Consider the following 12,561-nt stretch of genomic DNA (forward strand, 5'->3'; position numbering starts at 1 on the left):
AGAGAGAGAGGGAGGGGATCTTTAAACCAAAGGAAAGACTCCAATGATGGAATTTTAGGTATCCTTGAGTTTTGGGGAGGCTGTCATCTTAAAGCCACACCCCAGTGACAACCAGCTCCTGCAGGGTGTGACCAGCTATGTAACAGGCATCAAAGCATCGTTCTTTACTGCTGCTTTTACTTAATCCTAGACTGCCCGCTGGTGCCATTTCCAGCAGAGCGTAGAACTCACCAGCTTCACTTGCTGCCCGTTGACCAGGATGTGGGCTCTCCTGGTTTTCTAATAAAACTCTAACCCATGTTGGGAGCTGAATATTTTACTCCCAGCCATCTCTCTCTGATGCTGGGAAAGACTGAAGGCAAAAGGAGAAGAGGGCCACAGAGGATGAGATGGTTGAATGGTATCACCGACTCAATGGATATGAGTTTGAGCAAACTCGGGGAGATGGCAAAACATGGGGAGCCTGGTGTGCTGCAGTCCAGGGGGATGCAAGGAGTCGGTTATGACTTAGCTACTGAACCAACATCATCTCTTTCAGGATGAATTTGGTAACACCGCCATTTAGGAATATGCTGTACCTTACTTTGAAAATAGATTTATGTGGCTTATCTGGGTCCACAGTGACCTTGAACATGAAAGACATTCTTCTCAAAGAAAACATTTTCCTGCCCTACTCCCTTGATTGTAACCAACAAAAGGGGGCGGTCCACCCATGTCGGCAGGGCTCAGGGGCGTGGGTGAACACATCCGTCTTCCACCTTGGAGACACCGCTGACGAAGTTCCCTTACAAAGCCCGAAGGAATTTTCCTCCTTCCTCCGGAGGTGCTTATAACCTCTAATTTGCTCACCATGCCTCTTGTAGAAGGGAGTAGGAGCTCAAACCACTGGCAGGCTGCCACAGAGCCGCCTCGGGATGGTGTCTTAGAGCTGAGAGGCTCGGGGAGGATGCTGGTATGCAGATGGGAAGGAGGAGGGATGCAGGTTGGAACAGCAGCCCACAGTCCCGCCTTCTGCCCTGCTCCCTGGAGGTGTGCGTCTGGGCCCAGGGGATAGCCAGCCAGGGAGCGGGAAGGGGTCACGTGGCAGTAAGTGAAGGAGAGGAGGAGCTAAGATCAATGGACCGTGGTCCAGCACTGTAACAGTGCCCTCGCAAGATCTAATAATAAATACTTAGCTTTCTTTGTACTCTGTGCCTGCTAGTGGAGAACAGAGCCCTTGCGGGGGACCTGACCTCACACCTGTTTGCCTCGGGAAAGGGCTGCCCTTTGTGCTGCTATAGTAGTTGATGGCATCTCCACCTGGCACTTTGGGCATGACCTCATTTCCCATCGGAGCTTAAAGGGATGGAGGGGGGAGCACTAATTAGTCCCTCATTAAGCACTTACAACTGAAGTACAGGAATTTTCCTGAAAAGATGATCTAGCCGTTGAATAGAAAGCCAGACGCACTTTTATCATAACATCAGAATACAAAGTCATTTGAAATAAAAGCTTTCTGTCGTTGTGGCAAATGATGATGTTTTAATAGGATTTTTACATAGCAGTGTAACAAAGGGATCCTGTAAAATGTGATGATTTTAGTATTTTTGCAGATCTGGAGAGCTGTCTCATAATCTGGAATTTCACCTGTGGTTACAGACACATTTTTTCCCCCATCCTGTTTGTGGGCATCCAGTACCATGTTCTTAGTAGAAAATCAATGGGAGAGTTTTCTTGACCAAGAAGGAAAGACTGTTCTCTTAACACTGCCTGGCTAGGTTCCAGCTCTCTGACCTAAAAAGAGGCAGCATCACTAGTGTGATTAATGTAAGGCCCCTTGGCCCTGCTTAATTTAAACTGTGTAAGAACCTAGTAAGAAGCAGAAGACCTCACCGATAGACAACAAAAATTCTCAAATAGGTGGCTTGGGCACTACTACCATTAACTTGTTTGTTTGACTTTTAATCACATCTAGACATTCAGAGACACTCATTGTATAGGTGAGGAGTCCCCGACCTCTGGGATCTAATGCCTGATGATCTGAGGTGGAGATGATCTCATCATAATGGAAATAAAGTGTACAATAAATGTAACGCACTTGAGCCATCCAGAAACCATCCCCCCTACACCCCAGTCTGTGGAAAATTTTCTTGCGTGGAACCGATCTCTGTTGCCAGAAAATTTGGGGGCCACTGGCGTAGGTGAAGGCGTGCAGTTCCTCCTCCTTCCCTCACCGTCTGCTTTTCCTACACATCCCTGCTTGTTGGGGTTGTGTGCATGTATGTTAAGTCACTTCAGTTGTGTCCGACTCTTTGTGACCCTATGGACTGTAGCCCATCAGGTTCCCCCGTCCATGGGATTCTCCAGGCAAGAATACTGGAGTGGGTTGCCATGTCCTCTTCCAGGGCATCTTCCCAACCCAGGGATCGAACCTGCCTCTCTTAAGTCTCCTGCATTGGCAGGCGGTTCTCTACCATTAGCACCACCTGGGAAGCCCTTGTTGGGGTTAACCAGTAAGGAAGAGACCAGAATGTAGAAGGGATGTGAAAACATGGTCAAGATGATTTAAAGTTCAGAGAGTGGTTACTGCCAGTAGTAAAAGGCCATGGGGAAGAAACTTGAAACAGTTGGCAACAATACTGGCTGAAGCTGGCTGGGTTTCACTGACCATGGCCCTGGCCTCTGTTCCTGTTACTCAAAGAAGGTAGACTAGTTCCCTTCTAGTTAACTTTCGGGTCTGCTGCAGTGGTGTGCCGCCATTATTGCCGTTGTACCAGGATGAGGTTCTGTTCATTGTACTCTTTGCCCCTCCTCTTGCCCTCTGTTTGCTAAGTCTACCCTCAGACCCAGCAGGTCTGTAGATACATGTGGGGGAAAGATTAGAACTGGATGATCTGGACCTCAGACTTGGAGTTCAGTAGGTTCCAGCTTTGACCTTGGTCTTTGGGAGAGGGAGGAAGCCTTTTCCTCTAAGCCTAAGTCTAGCAAAACCTAATTACAGGGATTAAAAAAAAATAAATTGCTATTCTAACATAAAAGCTCATGAGGTTTTAATGGCTATTTAAAAAAATATTTATTTTGTCAGTTGTTTCACTTGCTATTATTTTCTCCCATTCTGAGGGCTGTCTTTTCTCCAAAGTATACAAGCAGCTCATGCAGCTCAATACCAGAAAAATAAACAACCCAATCAAAAAGTGGGCAAAAGACCTAAACAGACATTTCTCCATAGAAAACATACAGATGGCTAATAAACACATGAAAAGATGCTCAGCATCGCTCATTATTAGAGACATGCAAATCAAAAGTACAATGAGGTATCACCTCACACTGGTCAGAAATGGCCATCATCAAAAAATCTACAAACAATAAATGCTGGAGAGGGTGTGGAGAAAAGGGAGCCCTCTTGCATTGTTGGAGGGAATGTAAATTGATACCGCTACTGTGGAGAGCACTATGGAGGTTCCTTAAAAAGCTATAAATAAAGCTACCCTGAAGTGAAAGGGAAAGTGTTAGTCGCTCAATCGTGTCTGACTCTTTGTGACCCCATGAACTGTAGCCTGACAGGCTCCTCTGTCCTTGGAATTCTCTAGGCAAGAATACTGGAGTGAGTAGCCATTCCCTTCTCTGGGGGATCTTCCCAACTCAGGGATCAAACCCCGGTCTCCTGCATCGCAGGTGGATTCTTTATATTCTGAGCCACCAGGGAAACCCAAAATTATCATATGACCCAACAGTCCCACTACGGGGCTTATACCCTGAGGAAACCATAATTGAAAAATACACATGCACCCCAATATTCAGTGCAGCACTATTTACAATAGCCAGGACATGGAAGCAACCTAGACATCCATTAAGAGATGAATGAGTAAAGAAGCTGTGGCACATATATGTATACAGTGGAATATTACTCAGCCATACAAAGAAATGTATTTGAGCCAGTTCTAATGGGTGGATGAATCTAGAGCTTGTCATACAGAGTGAAGTAAGTCAGAAAGAGAAAAACGAGTATCGTATATTAACACATATATATGAAATCTAGAACGACGGTACCAATGAACCTATTTGCAGGGCAGCCGTGGAGACGTAGACCTAGAGATCAGACTTGGGGACACAGTGAGGGAAGGACAGGGTGGGACGAATGGAGCGAGTGAGATGGAAACATACGTTAACCGTACGTGAAATAGATAGCTAATAGGAATTTGCTGTATCACTCAGGGAGTTCAGACTGGTGCACTGTGACAACCTAGAGGGTTGGAATGGGATGGGAGATGGGAGGGAGGCTCTGGAGGGAGGGGACATAGGCATACCTGTGGCTGATTCATACTGACATATGGCAGAAACTGACACAACATTGTCAAGCCAAAAAAAAAAGAAAGTAAAAATTATTTTTCTGACTTTGCTGGTCTTAGTTGATGTACTCAGGATCTTCCATCTTCTTTGTGGTATGCGAGATCTTTAGTTGCAGCATGTGGGATCCAGTTCCCTAACCATGTGGGCTCCACAGTTTGCATAATACAAAAGATAGTGGGGATTAAACATTATTTTCCGGCTTTTTGAGATATAGTTGACTTTCAGCAGTATGTATGTTTAGGGTGTATAGCATAATGGTTTGACTGTACGTGTATCATGGAATGATTACCACGGTGTTTAGTTAACAATCATCGTCTCATATAGACACAAAAAAAGAAAAAGAGAAAAAAAAATTTTTTTAACCTAGTGATGAGAACTCTGAGGATTTACCCTCAAGTTTCATCTATATCATACACTAGTGTGAACTTCGGTCATCCTGTTGTACATTATGACCTTTGTAAAATACAAAATTTTTAAGGTGATAGCGTAAGTCAGAAATCTCTCTGTTGCTCCCATATTTTACCCATTTCATATCATAGTCCATTTTCATCATCCACAGTGTTTTGACATCACACAGGGTGCTTAAAAGATGTGGTCCGACGGGGAAATCCCTGGGGTCATTTTGGCTGGCTGAGGATGTAAGATGAGGCTGACAGAAGCCTTCTGCTCCTCTTCCTGCGTAATGCCTAGAAAATCTTGGGCCATGGAGAAACAAGAAACCAATAAGGGAGGCTTGGCCTGACCTCCTGGAAAATCCTTAGTTGTTGTCCCAATGGTGACAAATGGTTCTGAATGTGGACGATCAGCTTGGATCCTTGTTAGGAGGAACTTGTTCTTTTGCTGCCCACTGTGCTTTTCTCAGCAGAACTAGCCTTGAGTGAGGTGGGACTTGGCATGTGTATGATGATGTCTTAGGTATTGCAGCCAGGCAGATATTTGCAAAGGCTCAGTCTTGAAAAATTAAAAGGGGATATGTGAGAAATTGATCCACGCGGGAAAAAGAATGACCGTGAAAGTGGAAAATGTCCATCAGGCTGGGTGTGGCGCTTCTCTGAGCGCCTAAGTTCTCTCTTGCTCGGATGCATCATTGCCGAAGTGCTGGCTGGTCTTGGGAAGGGAGGACAAACGTCTCCAGAGAACCTCTCTGTCCCCACCCCACCCCCCGCCCCCACCTTATTCTCCAGCGGTTGCAGAGAGTAGTGTGTGATGTGCCAGCGTGGTGGATGTTGAGTCTTCCTCTGGATTTCCATTAAACGAGTGTGTGAAATCAATACCCAGCTGAACGTTTGTCCTGAGAACACCCAGAGGCCCCCTGTGTAGCTTGGTATTTTTCAGACTGATTCTCAGACGGGAAAATGTGCAGAATGTCTATTTTCTAAAATAGTTCCAACATCTTTTATGTCATGCTGATGCATCTGGAAGTGAAAATGCTTAAGAGTTTCATTTCACTGAAAGTGAATTTTTTTCTTTTTACTTTAACCTCTAACTTCAGATCACAATTTAGGGACATTTTCACCATAGTCTTAAGAGTATCGGGATGTGTGTGTTCACTGACACATCAAACCAGTCTTTTCTGAGAATTTTTATATGCAGAGGACTGTGCAGGTTGTTATGAAAAATTCGAGACCTGATCAGTGACTCTAAGCATCTCAGAGTCTAGAGAGGGACACAGATCATTCATTACATGATAGGACAAATCCAGTATATGTGGAAGCGTGTCACCAAGGAGGTGACATCTGAGCTGAATATTAAAGGAAGAGTTAACATTTGAATGAATAAGAAGGGCATTCCCAATTAAAGGACCAGCATAAGTAAAAAGAAATTTTGTCTTGTAAATTCCTAAGATTTCTCTAGATTTTGACACTAACACAAGTGTCACAATAATGAAATTATTCAGAAATTCAGAGAAAAATTATCTAAGTAGATTTAAGACTTTTTTTCTTTTTTGCTAAATTTGTCTGTCCTACCTTTTCATCTTAATTATGTGGCAAAGTACACTAGATTTGCATCATATTAAACTGGTTGATAGTTGTAGCCAATGAGTAGAATTATAACTCAGTTTAAAATCTTCCTGGTAAAACAATTAGAACTTAGCATTTAAGTAAATGTAGGTAGTTTAGTGTTTAGATAAATTTGCATAGATTAGAGTTTCGGGTTAACAGATACATACTCCTATATATAAAATAGGTAATAAAGATCTACTGTAGAGCAATGGGAACTATATTCATTACTGTGTAATAATGATGGAAAAGAATCTGAAAAAGATATGTTTATGTATGTGTGTAAATGAATCACTTTGTTGTACATCTGAAACTAACACAACATTGTAAATCCACTGTATTTCAATAAAAAAGGAAGTTAGCCTTTTTATGACATTTCCCGTCTGTAACTCTATTACTTCTCAGAAGATGGGTAAGCCCCAATTAGAAATCTGACTTGCTTTGAGTTTTATTATTTATCATGGAGATAAAAATGAATTGAGAATAGAAATCTCAAAATACAATGATAGTACTTTATATTTCAGTAGCACACAGTATATATAAGATAGTATTTATTATTTAAATTCAGCCAGTATGCAACAGAAAGAGCAATATAAGACTAAATTATAAGTTTGTTTTGTAGAGTAAACTATTACCAGTACATTCTGCTCCACTGTGTACTGGTAGCATTTGTAAACAGTTCATTCTTATGTTATTTTTCCCCCTCAAAGAAAACAGTTGCAAAATTTTCTTGCTTCTTTTCCCTTCTTTGCATAATCTGTTAAATTTTAGCAATTCTAAACCAGAATAGCATGAACATTTATGGTGTATTCATTAGAGAAATACATAATATTTATAAAGTCTGTTTAGTAATTAAAATAAATAGATGAATATGTATCACTTTCTTGTTTTTTTTAGCAAAAGAAATAATTCACAGTAAGTGTTTCTAATTATTTCAGCTAAATATTTATAGTACTTGAATGATAATATTTGTTGTTTCTGTCATTTAGATTTTATAGATAACTTTTTTGGACAGACATACTTCTTTTCTGTTGGAGTGTCTATACTTCTACACATACATTGCAGATTACTGAAACAATACTGGCCCTTCAGCTGCAGACAATAAAACTCTCCTTTAGCCTTAGTTTACTGAGGGCCCCTCTGATAATCTCTCTGTGGCCTTATGGAGATGCTAATGCTAATTAATGGTTTAATAGGGAAAAATGTTAGCGAGTAAAACCGTTAAATTTGAAGCATGAATTGTAAATTCAACTTGGTTGCCCTAATGATAATGTCCATAAAGTGCTTCCAGTATTCTGAACTCAGTGCCAAATATTTTACTTATATATATGTAATATATGCAGCTGCTGCTTAGTCACTTCAGTCCTGTCTGACTCTATGGAATGTAGCCTGCCAGGTTCCTCTGTCAATGGGATTTTCCAAGCAAGATTACTGGAGTGAGTTGCCATTTCCTTCTCTCTCTGTATATATAAAATGTATGATAATATTTTAAACGTATAACTCTGGAGCTTTGCACATATTTTATATATATATACATATATAATTTTTACTTACACATATTTTTTCCCAACTACTATGTGAGTGTTTTAATGCCCATTTTACAGATGAATTTGTAACCATTATGCATCACAACATATAATAATAATTTAAATATACTATATCAATAGTGTTTTTATTTAAAATATGCAAGTCTGCAGCTTCACACATATTTCATATATATATATATACATATATATATGCATATATATATGTATATATATATGGAGCTTCCAGGTGGCCCTAGTAGTAAAGAACCTGCCTGCCAATCCAGAAGACATAAGAGACTGGGTCGGGACGATCCTCTGGAGGAGGGCGTGGCAACCTACTCCAGTATTCTTGCTCGGAGAATCTCATGGACGGAGGAACCTGGCAGGCTATAGTCCATAGGGTTGCAAAGAGTCAGACATGACTGAACACACACACACACACACATTTTCTTTTGTTCATTCAACAGATACTCATTTATTGAATGTCTATGTGCCAGGCTGCTGTGCTAAACTCATGGGGAGAGTGGAACGAGGCAGTACCGACCCCCCACCTCTTGCCTTTAAGAAACTCAACAGTGTCCTGGGAGTGATGAACTTGCTTAAGACACAAGTACAAGAAAATATGATAATTGCTTTAACAGGAGTAGGTACAAGGTATTATTGGGCATGAATTTGAGCAAACTCTGGGAGACAGTGGAGATCAGAGGATTCAGCAAATTTTTAGTAAATGCCTGTATTGTACGCAGCATTGTGTTGAAATAGGATAAAAGCATGGGCAAGAACTTATACAGTTGTGCCTTCCTGGAACTTACTAATTGGTGAGGGAAACAACCATTCATCAATGAATTTAACAACTTACTAAATTAGTAAAAATTAATTAAATTAATTTAAATTAAATTAATTTAAAATTAATTAAAAATTTAAAAAGTAAAATGACAAATGTGATCAGTATAACCAAAGAGAGAGTGATTCTGTAAAGTATGTAGTAAGGGCTACTGGTACTGATCCCTGATCCTGGGAAAGATTGAAGGCAAAAGGAGAAGGGGGTGGCAGTGGATAAGATGGTTAGATGGCGTCACCGACTCAATGGACATAAATCTGAGCAAATTCTGGGAGATAGTGGAGGATAGAGGAGCCTGGTGTGCTACAGTGCCTGGGGTCTCAAAGAGTCAGGATGACTTAGCAACTAAGCAATAACAAGGGGGTAGGGAGCTGGCTGAGGAGGTGAGGAAAGGCACCCCTGAGGAGAAAAGGACTGAGCCAAAGGAGGGAAGAGTACACGGTTATTTGGTGAAGAATATGTGTGATTTGAGGGGACATCTCAGCAAGGAAGAGGACATGCGCAAAGACCCTGAGGTCTAGGAGAGCAAGGTACTTCCCAGGAATTAAAAGTAAGCCAGGAAAGCTGCATGCAGGCTAGAAAATGATGCAAGGGCTGGACCACCTTGGGCCCTGGGGGCCATGGTCCGAATCCAAGCTCAGTGGAAAGCCATTGCCATGCTTTAGGCAGGCTCTGAGGATGGGCTGTAGGGTGGTGGGGTGGGAGCAAGGAGACCACTTGGGAGGCCAGATGAATCGTGATGGTGGGCAGCCTGGAGCAGAGGTGGTGGTCAGGGGAGAAGGGGAGGGTGGCAGATTCAATGACTGGATGGTTGGATATGGGGTATAGTTTGAAAAAGGAAGATGTTAAGGTTCCTCTGGTACCATTGCTAAGGAAACACAGGAGAAGGCAGAATCCGCTCTGCTTGGATCTCCAGAAGACGTCAGGGAAGAACGAAGAAGTCATCAAAAGGGATTGAGATTGGAGGTTGGCCTTGAAGAATGAGTAGGCATTTTCTAGTTGGCAAGAGGGAAAAGGTATGATCGTCAGAGGGCGGGGCATGTGCAAAGGCCCAGGGGCATAACCAGAATAGCACAAGCAAGTAACTGCACATGTTCATAGGTACGAAAGGGAAATTAATATGTGACCCGTGAATAACTGTGTTGGTTTCTTGATACGCTCATCTCTATTTTGTGCACAGTCATTGTAAGACCTATAGTAGGTAGAATTTGTACATAGGTTAAAATGTTTAAATGTTTTATTTTTATTCCATAGGCATAATGTACAGAAATTCCTGTCTTTACTTCCATATTTTAAATGAGGAATTCACATATGGCTCTTGATTTTATTATCTGCCTTCTTTCTAATCAAATTTAGTCATCTAGTCATTTGGGTAGGACTTAAGAGTTTAGGTTTTTCCTTAATGTTTTGGCATCTGGATTAGGGATTGATTGACATTTTAAATTTATTGAAATAACTATGAATTTACTCCTGATGGAAATAGGAACATGTTGATTTCGATTTTGCTTGGAAACTAAAATCAAAGGACAATCCAATCCAAAAAGAGTTAGTAATGCTAAAACTTAGGTGACATATCAACTCTGGGGAAAAATAAGATGATGTTGAATTAATGCTTGACGTGTTTATAGTAAGAGTGTTGATAGTCAGATCAGTTTTGGAGAAATCTATAGCACTGAAATTATGAGCGTGGTTTGTGTGAAAAATGGTGGCTTAAAATACTGCCTTTCACATCTGTTAGCCATACAAACGCCCTGTTTTCTTGTCAATAACAGGTAATAACGATTTTTCACTACTTCACAGGGTGTGGTGAAGTGGCATGCCAGGAATATAGTCAGTGTTCAATAAATGTCCATGATGACTTTGACGATCACTGGTTCCAGGCTTCACCTGAGTCATCAACAGAGAGGCACTGTTGAGTTTCAAAAGTGAAAGTCAGGCTGCTATGTAAATACATGTATTGAACTTGCTTACCTCTGTGGTTAGAAAAAAAATCTCGGAGAGCATCAGATTCAGTAATGTTTATGACATTTTCTGCAGAAGAATTGTTTCTCATTTCTCTGAAGTTTTGAGATCAATAGGCAGAGAAGGAGGGGAAGGAAGAGTGTTTTGACGGCGTTGTTCCTAAGGTCAGGAGATGCGGTGGGAAGCAATCCCTCAGCAGAACCCTCTCAACCTCAGAGATGAGGACCTGCCATGGGTCTGCTTGCTGAGCTTTTGGCATTCTGAATTAAGAACTGTGGGATGTGTGTGTGTGTGAGAGAGAGAGGGCGAGAGAGATTATGCAAATACGTTTCTCTTTTCTGAGAATTTAGCTCATGTGAATGAAGACCGCAGAAAACGGCCTAACTCAGTGGGAATGTTGTTTTTATAATTACAGGTCTAGGCTTTTCACATTGACTTTCTCTACTGCCTCCCCTTCTGCTCAAGCAAATTCTGTCTGAGAAGATCTGATGGGAAGGAACTGACTGCTTAGAATTCTCCGTTGTGATGAAAGCATATGGTACAGGTAAATATCTCTGACATCTTTAACCAAAAATAGCTCTCATTTAATTGTAAAAGATCCAAGGTAGTCGTGGGGATGTTTACATACCTATTCCGGTGCACACTCACACACTCACACACACACACATGCAAAATATAAACATACATCTGTAGATTCATGTGTTTTCCACCTCTGTATTCTTCCCATCTCTTTATAAAAATGGAACTCTTGTTTTTTTATGGGAAAGAACTTAACTTCTACTTGTTTTGAGATCATCGACTAGGATGATGACAAGCCATTAATAAGAAACGGGATAACTGGCAATTGTGTTTATAAATTCAACTGCAGAGACCATGTCCTATCAGATGGTCTAAGGGAGCAATGCAATATATGCTGTTATATAATCTTTTTGATCCTTTTCACAGTGCAGAGATGCACATCTTTTCATAGCAAGTTATTTATCTATAGTATGATTTTAGTGGTTATATAGTATACCATTGAATACGTATCCTAAAGTAATTTAATTGATCCCCTCTAGTGGGACATTTATTTCTCTCTCTCTTTTTTTTTTTTTTTTGCCTTTATGCTACCAAGAATGTTCTTATGGCTTTACGTTAGTTGCCATTATTGATGGTTTCCTTGGGATAGTTCCTTAGCAGTTAATTTCTGAATTTAAGCATTTTCAAGTTTTAAGACTCTTGACACTTGTTGCCAAATTACTTTCCAATAAAGTCATACCAGTTTATATTTCCAGAGGTGCAGTGTAGGAGAGACCTACTTCCATAAAATTTTGCTAGTGCCCAGAATTTTGAAAAAAGGAGGAATATTTGCCAGTTGATTATGAGAACCGGTATCTTTCCGCTTGTTGGGTTATTTTGGGTGGGGTGGGCGTGGGGCAGTGCATTATTTGTAAATCATCCCATTTTGAAGGATCGTTCCTCTGTAGATAGTAACATGTTTGAAACTTAACGAACAGTTGACATTTGAGAAATAAGACTAAATCAAGAAGCATGAAATCATTTGAGTAATTCCAAAAGAGTAATGCTATGAGAAAATGGTCATGATCAAAGTAAAAAAAAAAAAAAAACCAAAGTATGAGAGTAACCGTAGTGTAATCCCATTCCTGTAAAATTGGTTTTTTTCCTTCTTCCTCTCTTGTTTCATCCTCCTCTGGGATGCAGAAAGGGTATAGTATATTTCCGGATGGTCTTAATTAGAATTCATGGAGTAATCCTAGTTCTGGAGAAACTGGCTGACTGAAGTCTTCACGTCAGACTGCCATTTCCCACAAAGCTCTGAAGTCTCAGAACTGCTACGACACCTGGCCAGTGGGTCCCTGGAGCAGCCCTTGTGTGGGAGCAGGGCCTCGAACCCGCTCCCACT

General features: G+C 41.0%; 1 protein-coding gene across 13 annotated transcripts in view; it reads left to right on the plus strand.

Annotated features, from left to right (window-relative positions):
- ATXN1 (ataxin 1) overlaps window positions 1-12,561 on the plus strand; it is a 405,775-nt gene that overhangs the window by 148,299 nt on the left and 244,915 nt on the right. For all 13 annotated transcript variants that reach the window (XM_061147568.1, XM_061147571.1, XM_061147564.1 and 10 more), the window contains one exon: window positions 11,074-11,202. The gene's annotated coding sequence lies outside the window, so the exon portion shown is untranslated. The remainder of the gene's footprint in view (window positions 1-11,073; window positions 11,203-12,561) is intronic.

Source organism: Dama dama, chromosome 7 (assembly GCF_033118175.1).
Source record: "Dama dama isolate Ldn47 chromosome 7, ASM3311817v1, whole genome shotgun sequence".
Classification (NCBI taxonomy): Eukaryota; Metazoa; Chordata; class Mammalia; order Artiodactyla; family Cervidae; genus Dama; species Dama dama.